Source organism: Balaenoptera physalus (genome assembly GCF_965194825.1).
Source record: "Balaenoptera physalus genome assembly, chromosome: 7".
NCBI lineage: Eukaryota > Metazoa > Chordata > Mammalia > Artiodactyla > Balaenopteridae > Balaenoptera > Balaenoptera physalus.
This window is the reverse complement of record NC_138886.1, coordinates 93,594,417-93,614,490: the sequence shown is the minus strand read 5'-3', so window position 1 is coordinate 93,614,490 and position 20,074 is coordinate 93,594,417. Positions and strand designations below refer to the sequence as shown.

The following is a 20,074-nucleotide window of genomic DNA, read 5'->3' as shown; positions in this document are numbered from 1 at the left end:
CTCCTTCCCTTCCTTCCTTAATTCGTTCCTTCCTTCTTTCCTTGTACAGTATTGTTCTGTACATTCTGCACATTTGATCCCCAGAACTTATTCACCTTATAACTGGAAGTCTGTGTCCTTTGATCAACAGCTCCCCATTCCCCCCATGCGCCCCGTCCCCAGCCCCTGGCAACCACCATTCTACTCTTGGTTTCTCTGAGTTTGTTTTTTTTAGATTTCACATATAAGTGAGATCATGTAATATTTGGGTTTCTCTGTCTGCCTTATTTCACTTAGCACAATGTCCTCAAGGTCCATCCACTTTGTCACAAATGGCAGGATTTCCCTCTTTCTGGATAATATTCCATTGTACACATACACCATATTTCCTTTATCCACTCATTCACAGATGGACACGTTAATTTATTTATATCTTGACTATTGTGAATAATCCTGCAATGAACATGGGAGTGTAGACAGCAATTTCTTAACCTCTGTGTGCCTTTGATTCCTAACCTGTAAAGTGAGGACAATAATTGTACCTGAACCATAGGGTTGTTGGGAGGATTAAACTGGGGTGACGTATATAAAGTGCTTAATACCGTGTTTGACTCACAGTAAGTGCTTCAAAAGCTTCAGCCCACAATGAGTGATGAGCCTTTGCACCACTGCTTTAGAATCAGGCATTTCCCCACTTTTCATACATTGACTCATCTCACCACCAGAAACATGGTCATGTTACAACAAAGAAGGGAGTGCCACCAGCTTCCCTCCCAGGTCTGCACCCCTGTCACCTTCCCCCCCACTCACAGGCCCCCAGACATGCCGAGTGCTCCCAAGGTCCCAGCTGCTACATGAGCTCTATTCTAGCTCCTTGTTCTTGCTTACTTCAATGGATTTTTATTTGTCCTTAAGTCACTTGGTCCCACTCCAACTCTTTTTGCTCTCAGAAATCTCACTATTTATACAGGATCCTGTACTTTATCTTTCGATTACAATTGCCTTATGCATGGCAAAACAATGCATATTTGCATTTCTTAAGAAATCCCTATTGGTATAATGACAATACCAGAAAAAATTCCTTAGGCTCTATATTTTTATTCGAATGCAGATTAACCTTCTCACCTTCTTCCTTCTAAAATGTCTTCTGACAGATATCCCTTGAGGCTGAAGGGCATTTTTCTAATAGAAAGTGCTGTTAATTAAAGTGTTGGAAGAAAGTACTTTTTTAGTGTCTACTGAACTAGAAAATCAAGCTTAAAGAGCAATTCTTTCCATATTAAATGTCTATCACATGCAGGATGTGGGGAAACTAGATACAGTGCTGGTAGAAATATAAATAAAATGATGCAGCCACTTTGGAAAAGAGTTTGGCAGTTCCTCAGAGAGTTACCATATGACCCATCAATTCCACTCCTAAGTATATACCCAAAAGAAATGAAAACATGTCCACACAAAAACTTGTACACAAATATTCAGAGCAGCATTATCCATAATAATCAAAAAGTGGAAACAACCCAAATGCCCATCTACTGATGAATGGATAAACAAAATGTGGTATATTCATACAATGGAATATTATTTGGCCATAAAAAGGAATGAGGTTCTGATTCACTTGCTACAACTTGAATGAACCTTGAAAATATGATGCTAAGTGAAAGAATCCAGTCACAAAAGATCACATATCATATGATTCCATTTATATGAAATGTCCAGAAGAGATAAATCCATAGACAGTAAGTAGAATAGTGGTTGCCTGGAGCCAGGGGGGTTGGGGAAAGTTGGGGTGATAGCTAAAGGGTATGGGCTTCTTTCTGGGGAGATAAAAATGTTCTAAAATTGATTGTGGTGATGGTTGCACAGCTCTGTGAATATACTAAAGAACATTAAACTGTACACTCTAAATGGCTAACTGGTATTGTATATCAATTACATCTTCATAAAATTATTACCAAAAAAATGTCTACCCAAGTAAGCCATTACAGGGAGTGAGTGGGCTGTTACACACAATGCAATGAAAAGTCTTCCCTCCAATTCTGACTTCCAGGAAGCAACCAACATCACCAGTTTCTTGTGTTTTGACACTGTCCATTTCTTGATCTTCCCATTTCTTGATCTTGTACAGAGCAAGGACTAAGGGACTAAATGGAAGAAACTGGACCCCCCAGTGGTTCACCTGGTCACTGCACCATGTGACACACTAATAATCAGACACACACAAATAATCAGACCGTCTAGAGGGGGAGACAGAAACATGCACAAACAATTATAATCAAATAATCAGATGGTAATAATAGGTAGCAAGTACACTTCCATAGTAAATGTGGTATAGGAATTGCTAAAGGGAAGTTAAAATTGCTAAGCTCCCTAGAAGAGGAAAAGACTCCTGGGAATTCAGAGGAAGGAAACAGATCAGAGGAAGCTGGGATTTGAATTAGCATTAGGACATAAATGTGCAGTTGCCGATAAGGATAATAGTATCTAACTTGTAGTGAGTGCTTATTATGTGCCAGGAACTATTCTGATGTCCTAAGTGTTTTAACCATCTCATCAGCTCTGCAGCAGGTCGTATTGTTAACCCCTTTTCAGGGTTGAGGAAACTGAGAACAGCACCATGAAATAACTCCCCACATCTCACAGCTAGAGAGTAACAAAGGCAAGATTGGACGCAGGTCATTGGGCTCCAGAGCCAGTGCTTTCAGTAACAGTTGACAGCAGGGGAGAAACTCTGAGAAAAGGGTCCGTGAGGAAGCATCAGCAGAAAAGTGGTAAAGGGCAGAATCTACATGCAAAAGAGAAACAGACTCACAGATAGAGAACACAAACTTGTGGTTATCAAAGGAGAGAAGGAAGATGGGGAGGGACAAATAAGAAGTATGGGATTAAGAGATACAAACAACTATGTATAGAACAGATAAGCAACAAGGATATACTGTACAGGACAGGGAATTATACCCATTATCTTGTAATAGCCTATAATGGCGTATAATCTGCAAAAACACTGACTCACTATGCTGTACACCTGAAACCAACATACTACTCTAAACCAACTGTACTTTAAAAAAAGATGACTGGGATGTGTGAAGCAATGGTTCCCAGAGGGCAAGGCAGTGGCTGGCTGTCTGCGGGGGTGACGGGAGTCCAGGAGCTGATTTTGGCTGGAGTGACTGAGAGGTGGCGGATGAGGGGACAGAGGAGGGCAGCCGATCTGGTCTTTGGAGGGAGCATGAATTCTGCGGAGAGCACCCTGAGCATGAGGTGCTCAGGCACATGTCCACTCTGTGTGTTTGCAGACAGAGAAACGCAGCCCCGAGCACAAGAGCACTCAAACGCAGGAGAAAGATGTGGCAGTCACCTTGCAGAGGAGGCCAGAGGGGTCCCAAGGTCAGGGGAAATAACCAGAGAGAGAGACGCCATGGCAACATGCTCCAGAACATACCAACCCTTAGCAAGAAAACAAAACAGGTCTGAGCCAGTGGCTGTTTCTGGGTGGAGTGACTACAGATCCTTTGAATTTTCCTCTAGTTCAATTTTATTTTCAGTAGTTGCTACATTTTCTATAACAAAGCCTAACTTTCAAAAGAAGAAAAAAATAAAGATTTTACATATATGTGATACAAATCCAGGTATGCATGCATATGCCATATAAATTAAGTAGTTCAACTTCGATGGGCCTCTTATGAGACTGAAGATGTGATGGTCAAATGGCCACTTTTTTTTTTTCTTTTTAAACTACAGCAAATTGAAATTCCTGGGGCTATCATTTAAAAGCCCATAAATAAGGATTTATCACAAATGCTCTATCTCCCTAATGAACAGTAAAGGAGCAACCACTTGTCTTCTTTGGTTTCTTCTTGTTCTGTTTCTCCTCCCTAATTTCCTCCTTCTCCTCACCCTCAAAATGGGAACAGATCTAGAAAAACTATAGTGCCTGGGACAGGACAGCCTGGGCCAATCCTAGGCAATGGATTGAAAACGGAACCTGTCTTTTTCCAAACCCCTGGGGCTTTATCCATCCACCTGCCGCAGGGATCCTGGCTGCTACCCTGGGACCTGGCAAACAGTGGCCGGACAGTCAGCGCCCCAGACTCCTTGGAACCTCTTTCTTCCTCCTGCCTCTTCGGTTCTCTCTGGTTATCCAGGGTCCCTTGGCTGCCCAAAGTTATCTCAAATCCCTATTATTTCAAGATCTGAAACGTTGCCTTCTTTCCACTGGATCCAGGGAGCCACGTGCCAGAGCTGCAGTTCTATAATCCCAATTAGAGGGGACACCAGGAGCTGTGAAGGAGACCTGCCCCTCCCGGGAAGTATCTGCCTCTTGAAAGAAGAGCTTGTTCAAATGCCCAGTCCTGGGTTAAGCATCTTACACACGTTAGCTCATTGAACGAAGCCTTGCTATAGTCCTGAGAGGTAGAAATTGCTTTTCTTATTCTACAGTTGACGATAATGAGGCTCAGAGAGGTCAAATGACTCTCCAGGGTCTCACAGCTGGTAAATCCTCATTGGGAACATGGAGGAGGATACAGCTTTGAGCAGGAGGTCTTACATTCAGCCTACTCTGGGCCTCAACCCTATGCAGGCCATTCCCCCTTATCCCATCTTCCATTTAGTGTGATCTGACTTCCAGCCTGTTGCCCCAGGTCATCAGTGAATCATTACTTGGAGAAAGGCATAGGTGGGTAAAATGAATCAAGCATTTAGGAAACCCAAAGCCATACCAAAACAAAACAAGTCCCATCAAATTATAAATTGTAAATTCACAAATGAGACGCAACTTCATTAAGCTCATGTGATGTTCATCACTGCGACACCTGCCATTGAAATAATGCGCCCCTAGAAGAGTTACAAGGAAAGGCCCATATCAGTGCTTCTTGGCCTCCACACACTTGTTAGCCATGGGATAATTAACTTTATCCAGCAAACCAACTCAGCAGAACATCTCATTCCTAGCTCACCTTGGATATTTTCAGTATTCATTGAATTGCTTTTAACATCAGATGCTTCTAGATTCACTTCACAAAATGTTCACCAGGATCAACATTTGAAGAATGAAGAGAGTTTAGGGGAGGGAGAACCAGTAAAGGGTGAAAATTTCTTTCATATTTTTATATAAAACCTAATTGTTTCCTTTGTATTTATTGCTGATTGACTTCTCCTTTATTTGTCAGTTAGCCAAACAAAATGCGTTTGCCTTTTCTAATCTTGGCTCATAAATCAGTTCTTTCAGCTCCTAATTACTTTGGCTGTTCTCCCTTGAAAACCTTCCAATTTGTCTAAAACCTTGTCTTGAGGGGAAAAGAGCATGTGCTGTCTTACGTGAAAACGTGATAGAACATAAATTGGGATAAACTCTTAACCAACAGTGGGGTCATAATATGACAGAACACAAGACTTTATTTAAGACTGTATTAGGTTGTAAATCATTATTGAAAGCATCCCAAGGATTTTCTTTCCTTTTATGGGGTCACTGAATTTTCATTTCTAAGCTCATCCTAGAACAAGTGACTTTGTTTCCCTAAAATTTATCAGAGGACCTGCTCGACCCAAATAAAACAAAAAGAAATCCAACAGTACATTTGAGCCTTAGGGAGAAAAACACGTGGCTGAATTTTCAGACTTCTCATAGTCACTAAGACTTATGAGAACAAACTTCATGATCCCAGTTTACGTTCCAACTCTAGAAGCATATCCAGCTTTGTAAAGATGTCCTCCACAGTGCCTCTCCACACTCCTTGCCTCCCCAAATGTGAAATATTAATCACACCATCACCCATCCCACTGTGCAAACCACAGACTCAAGAGGCACCCTTGACGTCTACCTGTTCCCTTCCTTACATCCCCAAATCCAATCCATCAGCAACCTATCCCTTCCCCTACATACTCCATGAGTCTCCATACTTCCTGCGTCTGCACCTCCGTTGCCCTGTGCCACCCTCATCTTCTGACTAGACTAGACCAGTTAGTCTGGGCCACTTCCAATCTGTTATTGACTTCCCTCTGCTCTCACGATGAAGAAAACAATTATTACACAGCCCATAAAGCCCTGCATGATCTGAGTTCCTTTCCACCTTGGAGAGACAAGTCACCCATACTCTTCTCTCCCTGTCCCCTCTCTACCTAGTCCAGCGACTCTTAACCCTGGCTGCACACTGGCATGGTCTAGGGAACTTTTATCCTGCCCCCCAGAGATTCTGATTTAGCTGATGTAGTTTCATCTCCATAGGCCCTGTGCCTGTTACAGTGCCTAGTACATAAATACTCTTTAAATGTTTAAGGAAGAAAGGAAGAGAGGCCAATGAATGTCTCCCAGAAATTATGAGATGGAAGAATTAAGATGGTTCACTTTTCCAACAGCAAAGTGGGAAAGCTGCGCAAGTTGCATATTCATGTGAGATTTTGTTTCTCAAAAATATTGCTAGCCCTGGCTGTGCGGTTTCTGAAATCCTTCTATGAAAATGTTACTGTAGAATGTAGACTCTGAGCACACTTGAAAGCGGAATGCTCAGTTTTGTCCCAAGCCCATTACCTCATCAGCGTTAACGAGGACTTTTAACAAAACAGAATTATAGCCTATTTCTATATCTATGCCTCCAATAATTTCCTGTTTTTAAAAAAAGATTATGGTTTGTTTTATTTTAAGCTTTTACGTGTGAACAGATCCTCAGGGCTCAGGAACGCATGACTCTCACTATAACATGAAATTCCTCTATTAGATGCAATGAAGCATAACAGAAAAATTGCAGTGTCCTCCCTCAACTGTCACTTGACATCTGAGAAAAAGCACAGAACGGTGTTGAGGAGAAGGCTCTGGGGAGTTGCTGAGGCTCACCTATTGGAAATGCAGCCCAGCGATGCCAGCAATTATAAATGGTTACTAAGCACAAGGGGAAATGCCAGATCAAAAATTGTTCACTCAAAAATAGTCACAAATTGTCCAAGTTAAGTCTACAAGTCCAAAAGTCCACTGTATATAATTTATTATTAAAGCCAAGATAAATTAGAACCCCATATACCTCCAGTCTGTCTGCCATTGCGAGCAAAGACCACAGTTTTCATCTCTATAACCCCAACCATAATGCCTGGCTCGTAGTGGGTTCCCAAGAACTATTTGTTGACTGAATTCACGGAACATAACTATCAACTTGAAAATTCCTTAGCTTAAGGTTATTCCATATTAGACGGCAGTGACAAGGTCCAGAATGTGCCACCGCGGCATAAAAATCATTTTGAGCTGAAGGCATTTGAGAATAGGCTTTTTTTCCTGAACTCCCTTACCTGCCTAAAAGCAGAGCTTTTCAAAAGAACTGAATTGTCATAAATGCCTTTCCAGGAAGATGACTCTTACCACCTGAGACTAGAAGCCTGCACTGCACCTAAATAGACCTCGTCATGAACTATCGTATCTCCATCTATTCCCCTAAGAACCCACTGGTCTTTCCTAAAAGTCATTTGCTTTTCCGTAAGTGCCCTTCTTCCCCTCCCCTTCCCTTGTTAAGGTGATATAGAAGCCCCAAATTCTAACTGCCTCCTTGAAGCACATTTTTCTGTGAACTTGCACTGCATGTACATGAATTTTAAAAATCTGTCTTTTCTCTTGTGAATCTGTCTTTTGTCAGTTTAATTTGTGGGCCCCCAAAAACTAAACATAAGAGGTTAGAGGAAAAATGTTTCTTTCCCGACAGCAACGTCAAGGAAACCTTGAATCCTGACTACCCCTGTCAGACACTGAAGGCATGCAGTCCAGATAAATGAGGGAGAAAACAAGCAGTGGAAGTGAAAAGCCTGCAAAACTCAAGTATGAAAACTGAAAGAAGGCAAGTCCCAGATTCTGTAAAATTCAGTGAAAGGATTCCTAACACACAATACCTTCAATAGGCCGAAAGCCCTATTTAATGTCAAGTGGTTGCAAATTAATCTTTGAGGTGGTTTTATTTTCTTCCTCTGATTAGTGCAAAGATTAACTTTGTAATCAGTAAATAGCCACTGAAGGAAATGACAGAATTATACACTCTTACAGCTGGAACATGGAAGTTATTAACACAAGAATGTTCAAAGCTCAGCCTTACAAGCAATTAAAGAAATGCTTGTTTAAAAACATTACGAAATTCTATGTTTTTCCTATTAAATTAGCATAGATTTTTAAAAAGTCAATATCCACAATTAGCTAGGATGCAGTGAGATGGGAATTAGGATGTACTGCTGTGAGGGGGGCATAAATTGAAAGGCAATTTGGATGTATGTTAGACTCCTTTAGGAAGGATCTAACACTCACTGGCCCAGGCATTTCACCCTGAGGGGTGATTTCTACGTCAATCATCAGGAATCTGAGTGATGAATTACGTCACAACATTGTTATGCACAAGCCAAAAAAAGCTGGAAACCACCAAAATGTCCAACACGAACAAGATGAGAGTGGAGCTGTTAACAGTTGGGGAAACAGAGGATGAAAAATGGGTCGAGCACTTGAAGTTTGAGGCGCCTGTGGGACATTCATTGTCGATGGGCAGAAATGGAAGCCTGATGCGGAAGAGATACAAGACCAGAGAGAAAGATCTGGGACTTAGCCTCGGAGATGTCAACAGGCCACAGAAATCACGTTCTCTGACAACAGTGAAGGCCGTGGGGGAAAGGTTTAACGAACAAGGCTGATTCCAAAGTGTACGCACCATTTAGTAGAAGGAAAAATGTTTATATGTGCCCCCAAAAAGAAAAATCTGAAAGGAAAATGTTAAAAGCAAAATGCTGAAATTATAGATGATTTATATATTATTTTTCTTTATACTCTTCTGTATTTTCCTTTTTTTAAAAAAAAAAAGCAGTGTCTTCATTCAACTATGTATGATCAGCGAATATAATGCTCCAGCATTTTCCTGAATGATAAATATATGTATTTTTCATTACTTAGAAAAAAAATTTAATCCGAGATGTTCTAACTATTGCCTTGTTTTACAGATACGGAAATGCTGACAACACCAGTAGAGGAAGTGACTTGCCCAAGGTCATGCAGTCAGCATGCACAGCTTCTGAAAACCATCCTGGAGCACCAGCAAGAAACAAAATAAGGGATTTGGTTTGTAACCAAGCTCTCTGAATCACAGCTCTTCTACCAGGTGAGGAAGCTCTATAAATACAACCATAAATATGTGCTTAATCATGTACCTTCCACTGCCTTATGGTAAGTAATCACCTCCATGGCATTTTACCAAAATGTTCCAGAGCAAAGTATAATTTTCTCTCTTGATAATTTTGAGGACTTTTTGTCCTTTACAAAAAAAAGTGTTCTGCATTTTCTCAATTAAAAAAAAAAAAAAAAAAAAAAAGATCCTTTTGCCAGCTACTGATGCTGCCAGGTTTTCAATGTGAGTCCACCCACGCCAAGCTGTATCTATGTCTGAATACAAATACGTATATTTGAAGACTGGCCAAGTCCTTTTAATTCATTCTCTTATCACAGGATGTAGTAAAAGCAAAGTCGTATTTCCTTCAAGTTTATCTAATTTTCAATACCCATTTGAATAAAAAAGTCCCACTGTCTTTCACGATGGATACTGAATTACTGCAAGACCACTGTACATCCAGTCTAGACCAACAAAATGAAATATGATTTCTTTAAAGCAGAACGCTATTTCCATTACTTACATCAGATGGAAAGCTTTTACCTGTAATTAACTAAATCAATTATAAGCTTTAAACCTACCTCTGACACGAATTAATTTCCAAAATATGTAACCTTTGGTTGACCTATATTTCATTTTTAAAACTGGGGTCCATCACAATCTAGTGATCAATACATAGACCACCACAAATAGTATCCCTTCTGTTTGTCAGATATTATAAATGATTAGCATTATGCTTGCAGGAAGCACACAGCTATTGGTCTAACCTTTGGGGGCCCATCTCCTGAAAGCATGATATATCGTTCTTACTTTATGGCTTTCTGTACTTAAGGTACCCATTTCTGTAGCCTTAGGGATGATGTGGCTATAAATGCACGTATAAATGTCTCACAAACCCACACCATGACATGTGTATTTATTTTGACAACCTTAACTGCCTCCAGTGTCGGGAAGGTAAAGAAGGGCTAGTGTATTTCTGAAAGATGACTTTGCTCTGTCTTTGACAAAAGACTTCTCACAGTAACACACACCTTACATTTACAGCTTTTTCATCTACCTACTGCCATTCTGACGAATCTAAACATTAGACTTTTTTTCAATCATCATTTCAGAAAGGAAGAGAACCTAGTAGGTAAGAGCTCTAGGGATGGCAGGCAGTCCTGAATTTGAAGAGCCACTCTACCACTTACCAGGTGTGCGACCTTGGGCAAGTGACTTAAGTTTCAGTTTCTTCAATTGCGAAGAGTAGACAATGGCACCTGGGATTGTTGGAAGACAATGCACAGTTTAGCACAGTGTCTAGTACATAGCACGGACTTGATAAAGTAAATGTTACTTAACAGTATTCATAAGATGTTTTTCAAGTTTGGTATATAGTATGATGAGCATTTACAAAAGACTTCTTTGTCCCTGTTTCCCCAAACCAGAAACTCCATCAACATTGCCTTGGGAATTATCGTGAAGACTCTAGAAAAGAGGACAAAATAACTCCACAATGCCCTTCTTTCAGAACTCAGGCCAATACTTTAATGCTCATGTTTATCTGTATTTACCTGGCTGGTTCCATTTTACGGAGCCTCATCTGTTTGGGGGATGGGGATGTCCTGGGATTCAACCAACCAATTTTGCAGTAGACTTTTGCAACTTGGCCCTTTTGTGAGTACTGTTTAATGTTCCACGTGAATTTAGTCTTTGCTAAATCTTTGACCTTATCTCGGACCATATCATTTTCCGCTTGTGATCCTAAGCTCATGAAAAACATGTTTTCCTTTAATGTTTTGACAACCTTTAAGTACAGAAACGCCTACAGAATCAACTGGTGAGTAAGTTCTTTCAAATGGTGAGAACAGACTATATATATATATATATATGCTACAAAAACCTGCCTTCTAAGTATGGAACCGTAAATCTCTCCACACTGGAATCCCAGAATGGCCAAGAACAGATAGAAAACTAAGAACCACCTCCCAGGGTCTTGGGGCATGCACAGATAAACTTGAGAATGAGAAGGAATGTCCTGCCCTGGCAACATTCTAACCCCTCTTCTTGGCTGCTTCATCTGGAACCCTGATCAGAGAAAGGGAAATAATGAGGGGGAATAACGCTAGTGGGTCTGGTGACTGATGGTCAGCCATAGCAGCAGGTCCCCACTTGGCAAACGGGGGTGTCAATGGAATGCCCTGCCATCAGCAATGCACTTAGTGAATGACGAGTCTGTGATAACAGAAAGTGCCTGTACTATAATTGAATACAACAGGTTACAAAACTTTTGTAATACAGGTACACACATTCATACACACATGCACAATACAACCTCAATTATGTAAAATAAAGCATATGAAAACCATAAAGACAATACACCAAAACATGGGTTGTCACTGACTGGGAGATTATGGGTAATACTTTTCCTCTTTCTACTTTCCTATTATTTTTTTCCAATTGTCTATAATCGTGTATTGCTTGGATATCTAAAAAAACGTATTTTAAATGTCAACATAAATTCAATGAAATTTAGCAAATTTCACGTTTTAGCAAGAGAGAAAAATGAATACTCTTCAAAACAGATAACGATCCTTCCTACAAACGACTTTGACCATTGGCCTAATGATAAAGGTTGATAATTAGTAAATAGGAGGACGCTTTGCAAATGTTGGCGTCAGCAGCCTGCCCCAGACCCCTCTCTCTGGGTCAGAGGGTTCTTTTTTCTGTGAAACATTCTGGTCTATCCTAGAGGGCTGGGAAACGTGGAGGGAGAGAGGTGTAAGGAGAGTAAAACGGTTAGAAATCGGTTGGGTAACGGATATATCCTCAAAACTGCTCTGAAAGTGTTTGCAGCCTGTACCTGCACTAAACAGCCCGATCTGTTTCACACACACCAGGGCGTGGCCCACGAGGAAAAACCCGCGCATCCGTGAGTGACATTTTAGACCTTAAGGGTATCGATACTTGCACTTTGCAAGGAGCCGTTGCTCCTTTGGCTTGGCCAAAGCCGGGCTGATGCCACCGAGGAGGGCCACCTAGAAGAAGGAAGCTCAGCGTGGGCGCCTTGACCCCGCTCGGGTCTCCGCGGCTCGCTCCCGCCCCCTCAGGCCCCCGCGGCTCGCTCCCGCCCCCTCAGGCCCCCGCGCCTCGCTCCCGCCCCCTCAGGCCCCCGCGCCTCGCTCCCGCCCCCTCAGGCCGCCGCGCCTCGCTCCCGCCGCCTCAGGCCGCCGCGGCTCGCTCCCGCCCCCTCAGGCCGCCGCGCCTCGCTCCCGCCGCCTCAGGCCGCCGCGGCTCGCTCCCGCCCCCTCAGGCCCCCGCGCCTCGCTCCCGCCCCCTCAGGCCGCCGCGGCTCGCTCCCGCCCCCTCAGGCCCCCGCGCCTCGCTCCCGCCCCCTCAGGCCGCCGCGCCTCGCTCCCGCCCCCTCAGGCCGCCGCGCCTCGCTCCCGCCGCCTCAGGCCCCCGCGCCTCGCTCCCGCCGCCTCAGGCCCCCGCGCCTCGCTCCCGCCGCCTCAGGCCCCCGCGCCTCGCTCCCGCCCCCTCAGGCCGCCGCGCCTCGCTCCCGCCCCCTCAGGCCGCCGCGCCTCGCTCCCGCCCCCTCAGGCCGCCGCGCCTCGCTCCCGCCGCCTCAGGCCGCCGCGCCTCGCTCCCGCCCCCTCAGACCCCGCGCCTCGCTCCCGCCCCCTCAGGCCGCCGCGCCTCGCTCCCGCCCCCTCAGGCCCCCGCGCCTCGCTCCCGCCCCCTCAGGCCCCCGCGCCTCGCTCCCGCCCCCTCAGGCCGCCGCGCCTCGCTCCCGCCCCCTCAGGCCGCCGCGCCTCGCTCCCGCCCCCTCAGGCCGCCGCGCCTCGCTCCCGCCCCCTCAGGCCGCCGCGCCTCGCTCCCGCCCCCTCAGGCACCCGCGCCTCGCTCCCGCCCCCTCAGGCCGCCGCGGCTCGCTCCCGCCCCCTCAGGCCCCCGCGCGACGCCGGCGCGAGCCGGCCCGGCCAGACCCCGGGGGGCAGCCTCAGAGGCGGCTGAGGACTCGGCGGGCATCCCGGGGTGCAGGGCGCGGCGAGGCGGGTACCTTGGTGCCCTGGTAGAAGTCGTCCACGGACCGCGAGCCCATGAAGGGGAACTCCATGTGCGTGTGCGTGTCGATGCCGCCGGGCAAGACCAGCTTGCCGGCGGCGTCTAGGACCCGCAGCCCGGCCGGCGCGTCCCCGGGCGGCAGCAGGTCGCGCCCCAGCGCCCGCACCACACCGTCCTCCACCAGCACGTCGGCCACCTGCGAGGAGTCGTCGTTGACCACGCGCCCACCGCGTATCAGGAGCCGCGACGGCGCCGCCATGGCGAGGGGCGCACACGCTGCGGAGCCGCCCTCCTTCCGGCGGCACGGGGCGGGCACTCTGGCCGGGCTCCGGGTTTATCAAGGACCCGCTGCGAGGGGGTGGGGGAGGAGCGGCTCCACCCCCGGGGGGCTGGGCCTGCGCGAAAGGCTGGGGCGGGCGCAGAGGTCAGCGGGGGTCTGACCTGAAAGTTCCGCCGCCCTGAATCCAGGTGTACGTCCAGACCCTGGATGTGCACCGAGATTTTTTCCCTTCCAGTCATTGGAAGGGAAAAATCTTGGAGGCACTTTTAAAGACGAGGGACGTTTGTTTTCCTTTCTAAGAAAAGGCACTTTGGGGAAAGAAATCCACCTCATTTCTTCCCTTTATGAAGAGTGTGTCTGTACCAAAACGCACAGAGACAGGCAGAGAGAGAGAGGAAGGGAGGGAGACAGACAGACACCACCAGCAGCAATGAAAATACCTACGCCCCGAAGAACCACTTGATCTGGATTTCCTTTTAAATATTCTTAACTATGTGAGGAACAAAGATAAATGACATTCTCGTCGTCAAGGAGCTAAGAGCCAACAGTGACACACATACATATTTCAATGGATAACAATAAAGAAAGCAGAAAATTCTACCTTCGAGAGAGGCTAAAGATACGAGTTTAGAGGAAAGGGGGAGTTTATTTCTGCCTTGAAGGAAATTAGATATGGAAGATTTCACAAAGAGGTATCTGAAGCAGGACGCAGAGGACGTGGACATGGAGAGAGGAGGGGTGGGAAGAGGGACGATGCTCTGGGTGAGGGAACAGCTGGATAAAGGCACCAAGAAGGTGATGGCAAGTTGAGTGTGACCTCCACGTGGTCAAGCTGAGGGGATAGGGTTGGACAGCTGTGGACCACCCCCTTCCTCCCAGGTGAGAAGGATGAAGAGAAGACAGAGGAGGAGCCGTGAGAGAGAAGGGAGCTCGGGGAGCCCTGCGTGGGGGAAGACGGCAGTGCGGGATTTCAAGAGCACCGAGATCGAATGCCGCAGGAAGCGTGGGGAGCGTGGTGGACGCATGCTGCTGCATCGTCTATTCTCTTCCTCGTTCTGCCAACAGTCACTGGAGTTTCTTTAGCAGGAAATCCTCCCCGTGCATTCTCAGAACACTCGCCTGGGTGGAACTGATGGGACCTCCGGCTCTGGGACTGATCTGCTTATCTAAGCACTTCCCATCACAGCAGGAAGTCCTCACGGCCACGGTGATGTGTTCGGGGATGACACGGGTCCCAAGAAGACTAACTGTGCTCAGTGAGAGCTGATCCTAACTTGTGTTAGGTTGAGCAGATGAGGGGCTTTCTCTTTCCTGCTGGACTTGAATCCTGGAGGGAGTAAAAGACAACAAGGGACTAGTCCTGTGAACAGAGCCAACACAGAGAACAGGAAGGAGAGATGGAGAGGAACTGGGTTCTCATGACACCGTTGGTGCTCCTGGAACCAGCCATGCCTGATGTCCCCTCTTTCAGACTCTCCAGTGTTTGCTTCAGCTGGTTTACTTTGGTTCTTTTGTCCTTTTCAACCATCAACTGACAGAGGATGGGAAGGTACTTCGAGTTTGGGGAGTAGGTGGTCGGTCACATGTGACCTCGGAGATGGCATTTTTAATAGTGGAATGCAAGGTGTTATTATTATCAAATTTCCTCAAGTCTCAGATCACACAAACCGCAAAATGATTAAAAATTAGGAAACATCAATAAAGTGCCATAGATTTGGCTGTCAAGCCAGGAATAAGAAGCCCAAGAAGGTTATGCAATTATTGTCCAAAGACCGTTGTGTAAAGATGAAAAGAATAATAATAAATATGCAACTCTGCCAAGCTACACACATAACAGCACTCTAGGAAAGTAAGATTGGGTGTCAGGGTGGTTGTGACATCCTTTCTGAAGCTCAGATGATGATTTCAAAGGTTTCTTTATCTCAGACACTTTATATCACAAAATGCCCTGTAACACAATGCAGCATAAACTCTCCACATTTAATTAACTCAAACTTGATCAGAAGAGGGGATTTGTAGAATGTCACTGAGGCAGGAGGAAATAGCTCATTGAGATTCACTGACCGCACAGAAGAGAGTGTTGGGTAAGTTTAAGGAGAAAAGCCAGCTCGCAGAAAGAAGGTGTCTTCCCCCTTTCTGGCCACCACTGTCCAGACGCTGGGCATGTCTAGATGCCGGATGTCGTCCACCAGCTTGCCGGGTGGGAGGCGAGCAAACGTGCTCAGAGGGGAAGCTTGTCCTCAGAAACCCCTCACCTCCCTTTTCTCTGCCCTACTCAGCCACCTCTGCACCCAGACACACGGGCCCTCAGTGGGCATGAAACAAGTAATCCCAGACACGATGATCTTGGCACTGGAGGAAGGCGGGAAGCAAGCCTCCTGCTGTTTTGCCTTCTTCTTGCTGGAGAAAGAATCAGTTTGATTAACTAACACACCAAAGTGTGTCTGAGGAGCCATGACTCCTTAGAGGACTCATTTTAAAGGAGGGTTACAAAGGCTGTGAAAGCTTAACCCACAGAAACATGTCTACTTTGAAGTGTAGGTGAGAGCAATTGGAAAGGAAGGCCTTCCCAGCCCTGACTGATGGTCTAAAGGGACAGAAAGGCAGAGCAGAAAAGGGTGACTTCCTTCACTGAGCAGCTCAGGGTTTTGGGGAAACAAAGCCACCAGGCCCAGGTGTATTTAAGTCCTCTGAAGCCCTGGAGTCACTGAGTTTGCTTTCCCTACTCTCCTAACCCACCCCCACTCCTACTCCAGGCCCCTGTGGCTCTGAGGGGATTTCAGGGTATTGTTTCCTCTGGAGGAAAAGCTGTCCGTGGGGCAGAAAGAGCAGACAACGAGGGTGTGTGAGCCAGAGTGAGCAAGGAGAGAGGGGGCAGAGCCGGGCGTCTCCAGTGCGCCCCAGCTGGGGGCTCTGGGCAGCCCCAGTCCCCTGACCCTCGCTGGGATCAAAGTCCCTGGCAGGGTGATGAGGTTATACCTGAATCAGCGATAGGAGAGGCAGGTAGGCAGCATGGATGGGAATTAGGCGTCTAATCCTGGCTCTGATGCAAGCTTCTGGTGTGAGTCTGGGCAACCCACTTACTCTTAGGGCCTCTCTCTCCTCAACTGAAAAATGAGGAGCTAAGTTGACAAGAGCTCATAAGACCCAGCCTTTGCACTTTTAAAAGTCTTGTGATTCTGTGAACAGGGACAAGACGCCCATCCACGGAGTGCCTGGCATAGTCCTAGAGCTAAACTCTTCTCAGGTCTAGATAAGGGAAATGGAGACCAAGAAGGACTTGCCTTCTAGATTTGGGGCTCTTTTATTTCTGGTCCCTCCACTGAGGCAGAGGGGATGTGCTAGGAAAGGGTGCCAAGCACAGAGTGTAAATCCAGATGTAGGTCATGGGGGGACGATGCTTGGTGGGACCTTTCGGTCACGAGCAGGGACAACATCTTTCTCTCTGGCAGCCGGCAGTGGTCTCTGTAGGACCAGAGAGAGAAAGGTGGCCACTGCACAACTCCAGAGGGCACTCTTCCCTGAACCTCCCAGGCAGAAAGAGGAAATAATAGCCCTGAATAACAATACCAGCATCGGGAGCTAAGGTTTATTGAGTACTTGAATCAAGTCAGTACTGGGCCAAATGCTTCACATGCCTTATTTTACTTCGTCCTCCGCAACACCTCTTTGAGCTAAATACTATTTCCCTGTTTAACAGATGAGCCTTTTGAGGTAAAAGGACCTGCTCAAGGTCACCTAACAGTAAATGCTGGAGGTAAGCCTTTCATTCCGGAACCTGTCATTTACTCATTATGTGAGTCCAAACTCTAAAGCCAGGTTCAAATCCTGGCTGCATTTGGGCCTCAGGTTACGTACATGGATGAGCGTAATCCCGGAATGAACTCCTACATCCATCACTCTTTATACCTCGAGCACTTGTGACATGGGGCTGCAAAGCTGCTTCAGATTGTTATCTAAATATTGGGGAGCTGGTCTATGTTTTTGCTCAGATAACTAATGTCATGAGGGTTTAAAAAAAGTGCTCCATCCTGTAACAAACAAATTTAGTGAGTCCAGATCTAATATACCAATACTGACCTGCCTTGGGGGAAAATTTTCAGGACATGCCACCTAGATAATCCAGGATGATCTCTTCATTTCAATAAATCCTTAACTTTGCCACATCTGCAAAGTCCCTTTTGCCATGTAAGGTAACTTTCCCAGGTTCCAGGGACTAGAAAGATATCTGGGTATCTTCGCGCCCCGTAATTCAGCCTATGACAGTGCCTATCAGTGTCCCCCCTTGAACAAAAAGACGCTGCTTTCTCAAGGGATGGCCTAGGAGCACCAAGCTCGGCTCAAAGGTTTCTTCTGCCCTTTCTGCCAGCAGCACTAATGTATGCTTCCAGAAACTCTCTTGCCCCTTGACCTCATGCGTACTGTGCCACGGTTTCCAAGTTACTTTGAGCTTTCCTAGCAAACTATATTTCAGCAGTGAAATAATACTCAAGGAAATAGAGGAAGCGCCCCCTTGATTAGAAAAAATGTAATAAAGTAAAATTAAAAAGCTTGTACTTTGGAGCCAAATTGATCTAGATTTGAGTTCTGGTTTTATCACCTATCATCTGTGGATTCTTTGGGTTTTTTTTTTGGCTGTGTTGGGTCTTCGCTGCTGCGCACAGGCTTTCTCTAGTTGCGGCGAGTCGGGGCTACTCTTCGTTGCAGTGCACGGGCTTCTCATTGCAGTGGCTTCTCTTGTTGTGGAGCACGGGCTCTAGGTGCGTGGGCTTCAGTAGTTGCAGCATGCGGGCTCAGAAGTTGCGGCACGCATGCCCTAGAGCACGCAGGCTTCAGTAGTTGTGGTGCGCGGGCTCAGCAGTTGTGGCTTGTGGGCTTAGTTGCTCTGCGGCATGTGGGATCTTCCTGGCCCAGGGATTGAACCCATGTCCCCTGCATTGGCAGGCGGATTCTTAATCACTGCACCACCAGGGAAGTCCACATCTGTGGATTCTTGGTTGAGTTTCTTAATGGTCCTAAGCCTCTTGGTTTTTTTTTTTTTTTGGGTTTGTTGTTTTCTTTTGTCTGTTTGTTTTGTTTTGTTCGTTTTTTGAATAGTGGTAGCAACCCATTAAGGGCTGTACACTTTAAATGAGATAATTCATGTAAAGCCCATAGCATAGTGCTTGTTAGATATTATTTTTAGCAAAACCAACTGTTTCATTTCTCTATTCTAGCATTTTCTTCTTATTAATAGTTTCACTTTTTAAAATGTGAGATCCACAAGCTTATGAAATTATTTTACTGATCTTGAGAAGAACTTTTTCCAGCTTTATGGAGATGTAATTGACACATAACACTGTGTAAGTGTAAGGGGTACATGTAATAATTTGATATATGCATATATTGTGAAACGTTTACCACAATAAGGTGAGTTAACACATCCATCACCTCACATAGTTACAACTTTGTGTACGTGTGTGTGGTGAGAATATTTAAAATTTACTCTTCCAGCAACTTTCAAGTACGCAACACAGTACTGTTAACTCTAGTCACCAAGCTGTATATTAAGTCCCCAGAACTTATTCATCTTATAATTGGAAGTTTGCACCTTTTGACCACCTTCACTCATTTACAGCCCTGCCCATGACAATCACTAATCTGTTCTCTGTTTCTATGAGTCTGGTTTTGTTAGATTCCACATATGAGTGAGATCATATGTGATCATATGTGGTATTTGTCTTTCTCTGATCTGTTTCACTATGAGCATAATATCCTCACCGTCCATCCACGTTGTTGCAAATGGCAGGATTTCCTTCTTTTTTTTCTGAATAATATTCCATTTGTTGACCTGAAACAAATAGACTGCCAGATATTTCTCCAGCAAAGATGGGTTTATTTGGGATCAGCAAAGGATTGCAATTTGGGGTCTCCAGCCATGGCAAGCCACTGGGCAAAGGAAGGAACAGGCTTTAAGAGAGGGAAAAAGAAGCAGGGAGGGCTACAGTGAACAAAGAGTGCATGGCTTTTCCTTGGCTGAGTCCTTGCCAGGAATGAGGAGGAGTCATTATTCCTGCGGGGCTCTGCTATAGGTGCAGGAGGTGAGAGCGCCCCCTCTGGTCTCCCAGCTGTATTTGATTGAGGTTTCTGTTTATTAATTTTACACACACACACACACAAAATATATATATATATATATATATATATATATATATGCCACATTTTTATCCATTCATGTGTTAATGGACACTTTTATGTTTTGGCTATTGGAAACAATGCTGCAATGAACATGAGAGTGCAGAAACCACCATCTCTGAGATTTCATTTTGAGAAAGTTTTATTTTTTTAAGAGTCAAGAGTAAATCATTAAAAAAATTACTTGGACTTTGCTACACAGACCAAAGAGGGTTTGAATATGCATTTTATATATTTAATTTCTTAACAAAAATTAAAGTAAAGCACATAGAGCAAAATCCATCTTTTCAAGTGTACAGTACTATGAATTCTGACAGAAACACGCTGTCATGTAACCACCACCACAATCAAGATAGAAGATATTTCCATCACTCAGAAAAGTTTCCGGGTGCCCCTTTGCAGTCAATCCTCTTCCCCCAGCCCTGGCCCCTGGCAACCCCTGATCTACTTTCAGTCTTTTGTATTTTGTTGACTTGAG

The 20,074-nt window shown here is 45.4% G+C and overlaps 1 pseudogene across 1 annotated transcript in view; it reads right to left on the bottom strand.

The window, feature by feature from the left end:
* LOC309664493 (dihydropyrimidinase-like) overlaps positions 1-13,501 on the bottom strand; it is a 77,843-nt pseudogene extending 64,342 nt beyond the window's left edge. The window contains exon 1 of the transcript XR_014268444.1: positions 13,138-13,501. The product of XR_014268444.1 is annotated as a dihydropyrimidinase-like (transcript). The remainder of the gene's footprint in view (positions 1-13,137) is intronic.
* Between the last annotated feature and the right edge of the window lie 6,573 nt (positions 13,502-20,074).